We start from the raw sequence: 14,221 nt of genomic DNA on the forward strand, positions 1-14,221 counted from the left end.
GCCTTATGAGGAACGGCTAAGGGAGCTGGGCATGTTTAGCCTGGAGAAGAGGAGGTTAAGGGGTGATATGATAGCCATGTTCAAATATATAAAAGGATGTCACATAGAGGAGGGAGAAAGGTTGTTTTCTGCTGCTCCAGAGAAGCGGACACGGAGCAATGGATCCAAACTACAAGAAAGAAGATTCCACCTAAACATTAGGAAGAACTTCCTGACAGTAAGAGCTGTTCGACAGTGGAATTTGCTGCCAAGGAGTGTGGTGGAGTCTCCTTCTTTGGACGTCTTTAAGCAGAGGCTTGATAATCATATGTCAGGAGTGCTCTGATGGTGTTTCCTGCTTGGCAGGGGGTTGGACTCGATGGCCCTTGTGGTCTCTTCCAACTCTATGATTCTATGATTCTATGATTCTATCTTTTCTTCACCTGTACAATGACCGTGGTAGCCTTAGATCATGGAAAAGACCTGTATCTGAAATGCTGGGGACTTGCACCATGCAATTCATAGGGGTGGTGATCTGTCAATGATTTTTTCTTTGTATTGCAAGGGGTTGGACTAGATCACTCTTGGGTCCTCTTCCAACTCTACCATTCAACAATTCTATGAATACCCCAATTCTATGAAGACCCAGTCAGGTCTAGCAGGCACTTTCCTGCAATCCTAGCTGGAGAGCAGACAGGAATGTGCATCAATGCCAAGGCCACTTAGCCAACTTAAGCCCCTTTAGCCCACTTTGGCCCTCTTCAGCCCACATAGGCCCTAACAGACCTACTTCAGTTCACTTCAACCTACTTTGGCCCACTTAAGTCTTCTTAGCCCTCTTAGCCATCTTAAGTCCCCACTTAATTCCCAACTTCTTAAGTCCCCTAAGGCCAATTAGCCAACTTCTAAATGCATACAAGAATGGGTGCATTCGGAGAAAGTCACACTAAAAAGCTGGTGATTTTTCACTGGGACTATCACGGGTCAGCTCCTCTGTAAGCATAATCCGATCAGGTTCCAGTGCAGTCAAGGCACCAGAACAGATGCCCTCAAACTGAAATCTTGCTCTATATTTCAAAGTAGGAGGGTTCTCTGAGCTCTTTGGAAGTGAAGCAGAGAGAACCCTGTTTTACAACAGCGAACCAAGTGATTTCCAGCCCTGAGACTAAAACATGACTGCAGGTGGGGGTGGAATGCAAGTGAAGCAACTGATACTGAGTGAAATTCCCCTCTTCCAATTTTGCCACCCTGTTTGCAGGTTGCAAGGGGGCACATATGGGGGATTGGGGAGGGTGCACAGCTGAATTACAGGGTGAAATGAGCAGTGGCAGAAATCACGTTCCTTGGTGTTGCTGAGCAAGATTTCCCCCTCCCAAGATTCCAGAGCGAGGGCCAGGGAAATCGCCCTCATTGTGAGTAGGCTTCAGGTGCTATCATATGGTGCCACTGTGAAGCCAGTACAGAGTGAGAACAATGCTTCCCTCCGTCCCTCTGAAGTCTTGTGTGTCAAAAAAAAAAAGATCACTTGGTGGCAGTTGTCGACTCAAGCAGGGCCAAATAACCAATGGCAAAGGGTGGCAAAAATAAAATAAATGATGGGGGAAGCATTCCTGAAACATTCCAGAATGAGAATGAGAAGGAGAAGGAGAAGGGGAAAGAGAAAGAGAAAGAGAAAGAGAAAGAGAAAGAGAAAGAGAAAGAGAAAGAGAAGAAAGTTAGGTAGTTTCACCTTTCAATGAAAACTGAATTGAATTTCCCTCCCATCCCTACTCTTTAAACAAACTTGCGGCCCACAGGTCAAACCAAGGACACTGACTTGTCACCAAGATTGAAATGAAAATCACCTTGTGGATGCAAATCCCATAGTTTAGCTATGTTCTGGGTGGAGCAGAACTTTCTTTGGATAGCTATGATATGTGGGTTGGAAGCATCCTCTTTAATCAGACCAGCCCAAGACATTTTGGCCTCTGAGGTGGACCTCAAAATGGTGCTCCTCGCTGCCAAGGAGGAAGGAGTGAGGGAAGATCATGAACAAGGGAGGAAGAAAGAGTAACATTGGGATCTGCTGCCCTGTGGAACCTGCCACCTGAGGTGATCATCTTACCTTGTCTCATAGATGGGTTGGCCTTGTCTTCAAAGGTACCTGTTTGAAAGACCTGTTCTATTATTTAATTTCTGTTCACTTAGAATGTTACAGAAGCAGGGCTGCCTTAAGCATATCCGGAACCATGGTGCAAAGATCCCTCCGGTGCCCCCCCACCCTGTTTCCCAGAGTTGTCGACCCTTTCCCAAGCCTCTGTGGGGATCGCTCTCCTCTTGCAGAGGCTTGGGAGGCAAGCTGCATGCCCACCAGCCACATGGTTGATGGGGCACAGGGTGGGTGTGCAGGGAAAGGAGAGGCCTCCCACAAAGCTGCGCAGCTCCCCCACTCGCTGGTGCGCCCCTGAGAGGCTAGTGCCCTGGCGCAACATGCCAGTAAGCCCAATAGGAAAGATGGCTCTGTACAGAAGTCCTCTCTTCCTATCCTGTTAGAGTTATTTTGTTGCTCTTGTCATTGTTGGTGATTTGTAAATGAGCTAAAATGTTGTCATCAGTTTCTGCTGCTGTTACGATCACAGACATTATTTGGCACATTGCAGAAAAGCAACAACACCAATCTAGGAATAAAGAATCCTTGTGGCTTCAATATGGGTTGAAACAGCTGGGGAAAGCCACGCGTTTGGTTCCTGCAATCGTGGTTTGTAAATGTTAGGCTAGTGGCTTCATCATCTGTCAGCTTCCACAATCTGGCACGGAAAAGCCTTTCAGACTCGGAACAAAAACAGCAGCAACAACAAACGTACTTTCTGCGGTAGATGCATCACTTCTGGAACAGTTGAGCTGTATTTGTAGAATCAGAATTGTAGAGCTGCAAGTGACTCCAAGGGTCAACTAGTTCAGCTCCCAGTAATGCAGGAATCCCAGACAGATCCCCATCCAACCTGTGTTTGAAAACCTTCAATGGGGAGAGTCTACAACCTTCCAAGGTAGTCTCTTCCACTGTCGAAGCGCTCTTACCATCAGAAAATTCTTCCTAATGTTTATTCAGAATCTCATTTCTTGTCATTTGAATCCATTGGTTTGGGGTCTACCCTCAGGAGCAGCAGAAAGCAACCTCGCTCTATCTTCCTTGCTGCATACCTTTCAGATATTTGGTTGTGAGCAGTGTTGTTTTTCTAGAAAAAGAGATGCCGGAACTCACCATGAACACCTCCTTTGTTCTCCTATAATGGCAATGGCGTCCGTCTGAGAGGTGCCAGAACTGAGATCTGGTGAGTTCCAGCTGAAATAGGCCCTGATTGTGAGGATATTTGGTTGTAAGAAGGGTCTGGTGGTTGAGATCTCTCTCTCTCTCTCTCTCTCTCTCTCTCTCTCTCTCTCTCTCTCTCTCCCCCCCCCCCCAGCCTCCCCTTCACCATCCTTCTGTTTGGAAGCCCTCAGCGGGGCGGGAAGCACAATTTGGTTGGGGAGCACAGTGTGCAGGCTGAGGGGGAGACAGCAAAATTCAGCAGCAGGGGAAAGGTTCAGCAGCTTAAGGAAGCTTAGCCACTGATGCAGGCCACGCTGAAGGTCTCCGAGAGGGCCAGATGTGGCCCTCGGGATGCTCGCATGCATCCCAGTTCTGCAGAATTCAGGAGTGATGTCTTGCGGCGCAGGACAAAGCAGCTAAATGACAAAGGAGAGGAAATGAGGGTGGGGATATCATTGCCCCTCATAACTGTGGGGCACACTTGCATGTCCAAAAAGGTACTTTCCCCATATGTAGTGGGGTGGGTGATGTGCAGAATCTAGGGAGGAGGGGAACCTTTTGCAGCACCTTCCTGTCCTTATCAGAAAACAATGTTGAAGCTTCCTCATCCCGCTGCCCGGCCTTTGTTCCCATGGAAACCAACTGCTCTTTACCAGCCTGTGCAGGGAGTGAGAAAGCTTGCCTGGGTGTTGCCTTTTATCAGCCCAGGTAACAGATATATAGCTTGTAAACATCGGCCTCCCACTCCTTTCCCCAGGGAAGGGAATTGGATGGGGTTGAGGGCATCATAATACCTGCTGGTCTCACCTTTGCTGGGAAGCCAAGCAAAAGAGATTCCTGCTTATGCAGGCTTTTGATTCCCTGTGGATAGCTCAGTCGGTACAGCGTGAGATTCTTAACCTCAAGGTCGTGGGTTCGAGCCCCATGACGGGCATAAGATTCCTGCATCACAGGGGGTTGGACCGAATGACCCGTGGGGTCCCTTCCAGCTCTGCAATTCCGTGCGGTGTGATTCTAGCCTCTTTTGATGTTGAAATGGGGTGGGGTGGGGTATGCAGTGGTGGCTGATGCCCTTTAGGACTGGTAGGGCAGAAGGCAGGGAGCCCAACAGTAGGAGGCACCAGAGAGTCGAAGGCAGCCAGAACCAACTCATTCTAGTTATGTCCCCATCTTCTCCTCCTACTGAGTTTTACAAGGGGCAGCACTGAGACTGAGGAGGAGGAAGCAGGTGGACAGTGTCACCTCCTGGACTGGTTGTAAGTGTGAAGGTAGCCAGGTAGGGGCAGGCTGAGATTGGCAAGGCTGTGCCCCATTCACTCCCATGTACTGAGCTAGCGGGGGTGGGATAGGGGTAGGATCAGTCCTTCCTCTTCTTTTTGATGGAAGGACATTTATCATTATTGTTGTTATTATTATCATGATGCCTTTGGAGGAGGTGGGAGGGACGTGGTATGGTCCCCTGTGGTGAAGGAGGCAGTACACTCCTTGGGCCCAGATCTGCTGCCCGAGGCCAACTCCTCACTTTGCCTCATGGGTGGGCCAGCCCTGGATGAGAGGACACTGCCCTTCCCCTTGATTAGTTTTGCTAGCAATACCTGGGGACTTTTTCCATGCAAAGAAAGCATGACTGATTGGCTGGAATACTGGGCAGGAACACTCCACACTGCAAGAACTAAAATAAAATTGCAGTTCTGAATGGCAACATAAGCAATAAATGAGCCACGGTGCAGTGTAGATCATGGCTGGCGTGCAAATGTTTCATTTGTGTGCAGCCAATGGATTCTTACACTTTGATCAGGCAAATTCATGGACAAATTGAAGTCTGGCAATTAGCTTTGATGTTTATATGGATACCCCACCTTCAGATGTGGTATAACTCTGAATGCATTTTTTTTTTAAGGGTGGGGTGAACAACAAGGGACAATAGGGGAAGACTATAACTTTCAAGACCTACCTTTCATGGAAAAGAGGAAGGAGAAGAAGAAGAAGAAGAGGAAGAGGAGGAGTTTGGATTTGATATCCCGCTTTATCACTACGCGAAGGAGTCTCAAAGCGGCTAACAATCTCCTTTCCCTTCCTCCCCCACAACAAACACTCACACTCTGTGAGGTGAGTGGGGCTGAGAGACTTCAAAGAAGTGTGACTAGCCCAAGGTCACCCAGCAGCTGCATGTGGAGGAGCAGAGACGCGAACCCAGTTCACCAGATTACGAGTCCACCACTCTTAACCACTACATCACGCTGGCTGAGACTGAGGAGACTGAGAGGGATAGCCATCTTCAGGTATCCAATGTGCTGCCACATGGAAGAGGGGACAAGCTTGTTTTCTCCTCCTCTGGTAGGTAGGATTCAAACCAATGGCTTTGAGTTACAAGAAACATACGGAAAAACTTTCTGGTAGTAAGAGCCATTTGACAGTGGAACGTTCGACTCGGGAGGTGGTGGACTCTTCTTTCTTGGAGGTTTGTAAGCAGAGGTTGGCTGGCCACCTGTTATGAATCTCAACTAAAGCATCCATGGGGGTCCCTTCCAACTCTATGATTCTATTATTCTACCTGTGGTCTTCTCAGAAGTGTTTGGTCAGCCATTGTACAAAACAGATGCTGGACCAGATGGACCTTTGGCCTGATCTGACAGGTGTCTTCCTTATGCTCCGATGAAGCATAAGATCTATAGCTCAGAGTTGGCGGACTTATGGTCCTGCAAATGCCGCTGGACTACCACTCCCATCATCCCTGGCCATTTACTATGCTTACTGGGGCAGGTGGGAGCTGGGGTCCAAGAACATCTGGAGGGTCATCCTCACAGTAAGATGATTTGATATAGGATTACCATTATGGACAAGGGGCTATAGATCTGGCCAGCACCACCAAGGACTAGAGTGGCTGTCTTGACAGCCAAACCCCAGCAGATGGCAGAATAATGCAAAGGAATGACTTCTCTTTCCAGCAAGTGCTCTTCTAAACCTTAAAGCAAAAGGAGGCTGCTGGTTGCCTTGGCACAATGATGGGGAGAGTGTGACCTCCAAGAAATCTCACCATCCCTGATCATTGGCCATGCTGGCTTGGGTTGATGAGAGTTAAAGTTCAATGACATGTGAAGAGCCATAGATTTCCCCACCTCTCTCTCTCTCTCTCTCTCTCCTTCCTTCCTTCATTCCTTCCTTCCTTCCTATTTGTATACTGCCCTTCATCCATAGACCTCAGGGCACTTCACAACATAAAATTATAATATAATAAAAAGCAACATACATAATAAAAATAAGAACAAAGACAAACCAATAATCACCCCACCCACCCACCCTTCCCACAACACATGTCAAAGGCGATCGGGTGTCAGTCAGCCCAGTGCCTGATTAAAGAGGAAAAAATTTGCCTGGCACCTAAAGGCGTATAATGAAGGCACTAGATGAGACTTCCGGGGGGGGGGAGCATTCCACAAATGGGGAGCCACTGCGGAAGAGGCCAATTCTCATGTTGCCACCCTCCAGACCTCTTGTGGAGGAGGAAGAAGAGCCTCAGATTATTATCTCAGGGTCCAGATAAGTTCATATGGAGGAAGGCGGTCCTTCAGCCATTTAAGGCTTTATTGGTCAAAACCAGCACTTTGAATTGGGCCCAGAAACTACGTAATTGGCATCAAGTGCTGTCGGGCCAGGATTGATGCAAACTGTCTTGCCCTGGTGAGCAACCTGGCCGCCGAATTCTGCACTAGCAGAGGTTTCCAAACCATCTTCAGAGGCAGCCCTACATATAACTCATTGCACTAATCTAGCCTAGAGGTTACCAGAGCATCAACAACAGTAGTTAGGTTATTTAACAGAAGTAGCCATGAACAGCCAGAACTAGCTATGCTGGAATAGGCCTGAATTTCAGTACAAGGCAGAGTGCTGGAGGTGGGAAACAGTGGGACAGCCGAAGCAGATGGAGTCAATGGAGAAAGGTGGGTGGGGAACCCCTCTAGAAGTGGACAGGTTGGATCTCTGACAAGACCAATCTGCCCCTCTGCTGGAAACCTGTTGGGGAGGAGGGGGAGGAGGAGGAGGAGAGAGAGAATCAGAAAGCAGAAAGGAGAGTGTATGGAGGAAGATGCAGAGAGAAAAGGGGGAGAAGGTTTCCCCTCCTATTTTGAACTGCTGACCGTGCTTCTCTGTCCATCCCAGGGTTAGCACTGGTCACTTCCTCCTGGTCCAGCGGCAGTGACTCCAGTTCACTTCCCACTCAGGAGGAGCTTATTGCTGCCTCTCGCCTTATTGTCAACCTCATTGTCACCTTACTGGCAACTCCTTGTTGTTGTGTCTCAAGCCTACCAGGGAGACTTGCAAGCAAATCCCAGAATTCTGTTCTTGGGGTCTGCTGCTCAAGGAGAAAACTTAGAACAGGGAGATAAGGCAACTGGGCTCGACTGAGCAGCTGAATGAATCGTGGACTCGCTTCCTCCATCAGGAAGGCCTGCTCCGCCCCTTATGGATCATGGGGAATTAATTTTCTTCCATGCCTGCCACGAGGGAGCAAGCAACAGCTGTTCTTGAACTGTATTTCCAATGTGAAATCTCTTAATGCATCAGAGAGAAAAAATCCCGCTGGCTCCATTTCAGTTGCTGGAATGGGAGCAAGCGGCTGCTCCAAGGCAGTCTATTTGGTGTGATCCATTTTGTAGCAGAACAAAAATTTAGCTGCATCTACCAGTTGAAAGATGGTAGAGGTGCCACTTTCTTCCTAGGATGGAGACACATGCATGACAAATATGGTAGATTGCTTTATGCCTGGTTAGATTATTGCTTCACTTGCTCAACCTTTATTTGGAAACTGATCAGTGCCTGATTGACAGCTTGTTCAGCATCATTTAAAAAAGGGTCTTCTTCCAAGCTACATCTTCCCAGCTTCAGAAGTCATCATTGTGGTACATGTGAAGGATCATGTACCCACAAATGCCTTGTATTTGTGCCATGTACCCACAAAAAAGCCAGTGTGGTGTAGTGGTTAAGAGGGGTGGACTTGTAATCTAGTGAACCGGGTTCGCTTCCCCGCTCCTCCACATGCAGCTGCTGTGTGACCTTGGGCCAGTCACACTTCTTTGAAGTCTCTCAGCCTCACTTACCTCACAGAATGCTTGTTGTGGGGGAGGAAGGGAAAGGAGAATGTTAGCCACTTTGAGACTCCTTAGGGTAGTGATAAAGCGGGATATCAAATCGAAACTACTACTACTTCTCTGGCATGAACAGGGTTTCCTCCTCCTGCTCTGCTGAAGTTTAGCTTGAAAGAAACATTCTGTTGCAACCGACAGAAAAGGCTGTGGTCTTTTTCTTGCAGTGTGTGTGTGGTGCCCATGACAGCTTCCCAAGTTTGCAAATGGGCTCATAGACCCCCCACAAAAAGCTGATGATGTTCGCCTAGCTTATTTTACTTTTATGTAGCCAGCATGATGGCTCCAGAGCATCACAAAATCATTTTCTAACCAATGAGAATTGACCATGTGATATTGTCACAAAGCCAATTCAGAGTGAAGGGAGTGCTCTCACTCTGAGCCATCATTGCACCATGTACTATGTCAAAGAAGCCAATTCAAAATCAGGGCCGCACCCACAAAGAGAATAGCTTGTCCTCACAACACTATATAGTCCATCAGGTTTTATCTGCTTAGTGATAGCGCAGATCCAATTCAGAGTGAGGGCAAAGAAGTAGGTGTGCTCACTCTGAACACACAAGCTGCATCATCACTGTTCTCAACTTTTAAAAAGTGGCTGAAAGGGGGCACTTTGTATTGGACACCAAGGTGGTCATCAAATGTACTATTGGTAACCGTCGCTTTGAGATCTGACTATATATTCAAAGGGGCAAGGCAAGAATTGTTATTTCCCCTTTACGTTTCTCTTGTGCTGAATCGGAACCTGCCAACTCAGTCCCGTTTGCATCAGGCTTCTGGCTGAAGAGAGAACAGAGTAAGCCTGATTAGGGATAATCCACCTAGAGCTTAGTGAAAGTGTCTCATGCCGTTTGATCTAAGCTCATTCCGTGTTGCTCGGCACCTTCCTGACAATACAAAAAGCAGGACATGTGTTTGTTTTTTACCAGTGCTTCAAGAGACTCTCAGAGGACCCAAACAAAGCAAGGGCTTAGAAAGAGTTTTGCTGCATTGTTGAATATAACACAGTGTTGACATGGCACAACTTGAGGACCATTTAGCTGCGAGTAAAGAACGGCATCAACAAAGTGCTCCTCCCTGCCCCCTGCCAGGGTTTTCTGGTTTTCTTTACCAGCTATTTCTGCCCCATATACGGTAAATCTCATTATTCCATGAGCTTGATAGCAGGAGCTAGGCTTGAAGGTGCTTCAAATGAAAATTTGGGGAAGCTGCTCAGAATGGGGTTAGTGAGAACTCTCAGGGGGTTTGGGTGGGTTTCCAGGAGCAGAAGAGCAGGCCCGACACTTAGTTTCTAGAAAATGCTTTCTTCTGCCTTTCAGCACAAAGGCGCCAAAAGTAAAAATACAGAGAAAATCAAAACAGACATTGAAAAGCTTTGATAATAAAGAACAATTCCAGCTTCTGTCGAGCCCAATGTCCAGTGAAACAAATGTGTGTTTTTTTAATTGTTTGCCAAAATACCTCATTCATTCATTCACTTGCTTGCAGCATTTATGCCCTTCCTTTAGCCAAAAAGGCTCTCAGAGCAGCTTGCAAAAATTAGCTCTGAGACAATTCACTGCCCTCGGGGTAACAATATAAAACGCAATGACTCAGGAGGAAAAAAGAACAGGAGAAAAGAGAGGGGAAAGAAAGCTCAATTACAAGTTCTTTAAGTTACAGTTATTAAAGTTACAGCTGACACCAGTGCTGGTTCTGTCTGCCTTGCCTTTGATAAAGAGTAGTTCCTCTTCTGATGCAGGTGGTGCTGTGGGTTAAACCACAGAGCCTAGGGCTTGCCGATCAGAAGGTTGGCAGTTCAAATCCCTGCGACGGGGTGAGCTCCCGTTGCTCGGTCCCTGCTCCTGCCAACCTAGCAGTTCGAAAGCATGTCAAAGTGCAAGTAGATAAATACTTCCGGCGGGAAGGTAAACGGTGTTTCCGTGTGCTGCTCTGGTTTGCCAGAAGCGGCTTAATCATGCTGGCCACATGACCCGGAAGCTGTCTGCGGACAAACGCCAGCTCCCTCGGCCAATAAAGCGAGATGAGCGCCACAACCCCAGAGTCGGTCACGACTGGACCTAATGGTCACGGGTCCCTTTACCTTTACCTAGTTCCTCTTCTGAAGGACTCTTTCATACTCCCAAATATCCAGGAGCAGAACTGGTTGCAGTCTCCAGGCCAGATGGGCAGGGTAGGGTCTGCCACACATTTCTTCCCTTGGCAAACTAACTTGATGGCAGTTGGACAGCATCCTTGAGAGAGCATTTTGCTATCCCCCTATTTAGGCCATGGGTGCAAAAGGGACTTTGACCCTTGAGCTGTTGGTTCAGAAAAATGCAGCTTAGAAAGGAGAATTCCTGTCGGCCAACTGGTGCCAAAAAAGGATAGAACTTTTTTCATGTATGCAACAACAGCAGCAAGAATACTGATCGCAAAGTATTGGAAGACACAAGATTTACCCACCTTGGAAGAATGGCAGATGAAAGTGATTGACTATATGACATTGGCGGAAATGACGAGCAGAATTCGTGACCAGGGAAAGGAGACTGCGGAAGAAGACTGGAAGAAATTTAAGATTTATCTTAAGAACTATTATAAACTTGATGAAGTTTAGAATGTCGAGATTTTACAGAGAGAAAGGGTTGCAGTAATATAAGATTAGATTAAGAAAGGACTATGATGAATTAGGATGGGAAAAAACATTTATAAGTTGCTATAAAATTTGGACATGAGGATGCAGAAAGGGGAGGTATGGGGAAGTCCGAGGAAAGAAGTTTATGAAAGGACATTTTGAAATTATATTTGTTTGTTTGTCTGTTTTTCTTTTATGTTTGTTTGTTATAAAAACTCTTGTAAAACCAATAAAAATTTTATAAAAAAAAAAAGGAGAATTCCTGGATGCCAAGATCCAAGTTTGGGTCAAGCACTTTTCGATGAGAAACCCTAGTGGTTCACAAAATATGCAGCAATGTAAAGCATGGAAATATAGGCTGTTAGATCTTTGAAATTTGCCCTTCTCAGTGACTTCCAAAATTTCCCTCTTCCCTCAGCATAGGAAAAGACCACACTTTTGATAAGTTAAAAATGGTTTACTTACAAATTGTCCAAAGGTCAAATTCATGTGCTTCAGAAAACTTGCACAGGCGGTAGAACTTAGCTTAGTTACAAAGTGGTGAACATTCCTAGATTATTGGTATGGGAACTCAAGAGTGGCTAGTGAGAGCCATGCAGTCTGAGCTGGAGCAACCAGCTCAAACCTCTTCACGCCCTGAAATTCTCATGTAGGTTGGGGAAGGGGACATTGAGCTTGATTTCCTCCCAACGTAAGGGGAAGTGACATAGCTAAGCCTGGCAGGACAGCTTACTCTATGATTTTAACCCCTTTTGTGCATTAATTAGACTTAAGCATGTTGGTTATATGAGGCTAGTTAGCACACATGAGCCTCCAATGAATTGGCAGGGCAGGCGGGCATAGAGGAAGACCGCAAATGCATATCTAAGTGCATAGGTTGGATCTTATCCATGGGTAGGCAATCTAAGGCCCGGGGGCCGGATCTGGCCCAATCACCTTCTAAATCCAGCCCATGGACGGTCTGGGAATCAGCGTGTTTTTACATGAGTAGAATGTGTCCTTTTATTTAAAATGCATCTCTGGGTTATTTGTGGGGCATAGGAATTCATTCATTCATTTATTTTTTCAAAATATAGTCTGCCCCCCCCCAAGGTCTGAGGGACAGTAGACTGGCCCCCTGCTGAAAAGGTTTGCTGACCCCTGATCTTATGGGTATCATTGGACCCCAAGATTGACACTGGAAATGATACTAGGTCATATTGTAACATAGTGCATAGTTAAACTATCAACCAGGCTTCAGTAGGAGGCAGTGATGGCTGCCAACCTGAATGGCTTTAAAAGAGGATTAGATGGATTCATGGAAAGGGCTCTCAATGGCTACTATTCATGATGGTTATGTTCTTCCTCCACTGCTGGTTTCAGCATGCTTCTTCTAATCAGTGCTTTTTTCCCTGGGGTACTCGGTGGTACTCGGGTACCCCCAGAAGAAAAGCACTGGTTAAATGTCTGACATTAACAATTTTCTTTTTTCTAGAAACGTCTCCAATGTCTTGTCTAATGGAGGCCAGTTTTAAACGACGTGGCTCTTACCGTGCGCGGATTTGATTGAAATTTACAGGTTTTTATCATTACAAATTTTGGGTGATTCCATCGCAAAGCTTTTCTTTTTTTCTTTTGCAGGCGTTATTGCACAGATCAGTATGTAATCCTTGCTGGGTGCAAATTCATAACCAGGGCGCGCCCACCTCCCACCCTTTCTCTCTCTCTTTTTTTAAATCCAGCAATTGGAAATTGCATTCCCATCATATTATCACTCAGCACATAATCTCCCCCAAAGCTCCGCAGCTGACATGCCCAGACCGCAGGATTTGGCCTCTAACTACGATTTTCATTTGCTAGATCCAAAAGAGATGAAATGCTGAGATTCAGGTCACTGCAGCAGCTTGAGCCAAATGATCCGTAGCCTTGCTCCTGTTTCGAGGCAGTGCATGCGGGGAGCAAGCTGGGAGCCTGCTGGGTCAGCCAAGGCAAAGCTCTACCCCCACTCCCTGCAGGAAGCAGAAGGCAGAAGCAATGTTTCGCTCCAGCCACAGAACCCAAGAAGCTGCTTTCTCAGTATTGCCTACACAGATTGGCAGTGAGAATCCAGGGTTCTAGGCAGCCCTATTGGAGATGCCCGGGATTGGACTGGGGACCTTTTTCATGCAAAGCAGATGCTCTCTCACTAAGCTAAGGATCTCCTAATAAACAAAGGAAACTGTCTTATATGGAGATGTGAGAAGGCAGCTGTTTCAATTGTAACCTGTATTTGTCATATTCAGTGCTGTTTCTGTTCTGCTACAGTCCAGATTCTGCCAAATACAGTGGTACCTCGGGTTACAGATGCTTCAGGTTACAGATGCTTCAGGTTACAGACTCCGCTAACCCAGAAATAGTACCTCAGGTTAAGAACTTTGCTTCAGGATGAGAACAGAAATCGCGCTGCGGTGTGGCGGCAGTGGGAGGCCCCATTAGCTAAAGTGGTACCTCAGGTTAAGAACAGTTTCAGGTTAAGAACGGACCTCCAGAACATATTAAGTTCTTAACCAGAGGTACCACTGTACTATGTGATTTGGCTCACAGGGTGCTATTTAGCTTAAGTTTCTCGTGTGACTTACCGTACATAACTTATATTCCATTCAATGTAAAGGAACTATCAAAACAATAGTGAGGGAAAATAATGAATTAAGCATCATTTGCAGACTTAAAAAAACCCACAAAAATCTGAACAAATACCAATCCTATTCACTTGACTGATTTCCATTCGTGGTCACAAACACACGAACTGAAGCGATTTCTGCTTTGCTCCCCATTTTCAGCAGAATTATCTGACATCTTTACTCAGACTATTGGTTGATTGTCTAGTCAGACTGGAGGATACGCTCAAAGCAGCCAAATCCAAACAATGGCAATCACTGGATGAAGTGAAATAGTCAAAATTCATGCAGCTAACATGGCAGAAAGTTATAAAAGCCTTCAAGTTAATTTTGTTTCTTTCTCAAATGACCGCACAGGCACTAGCCAATACGTCCCTGTGGAAATTGCCTGAAAACATTGTCCATTGAATTGCAGAGTCAACAATGACTCAGCAGTAGTTATCCTCCCGACAATACAAATTGTATCCAAAGGCTCTGTCTGTGCAGTGCTTGGGTAGTTATTATGTTGAAAGCTGATAACTTTCTCACTTAAACAGGAAGTACGCACTTGTGTAACTGT

Source organism: Podarcis vaucheri (assembly GCF_965113315.1).
Source record: "Podarcis vaucheri genome assembly, chromosome: 7".
In the NCBI taxonomy this organism is placed as follows: domain Eukaryota; kingdom Metazoa; phylum Chordata; class Lepidosauria; order Squamata; family Lacertidae; genus Podarcis; species Podarcis vaucheri.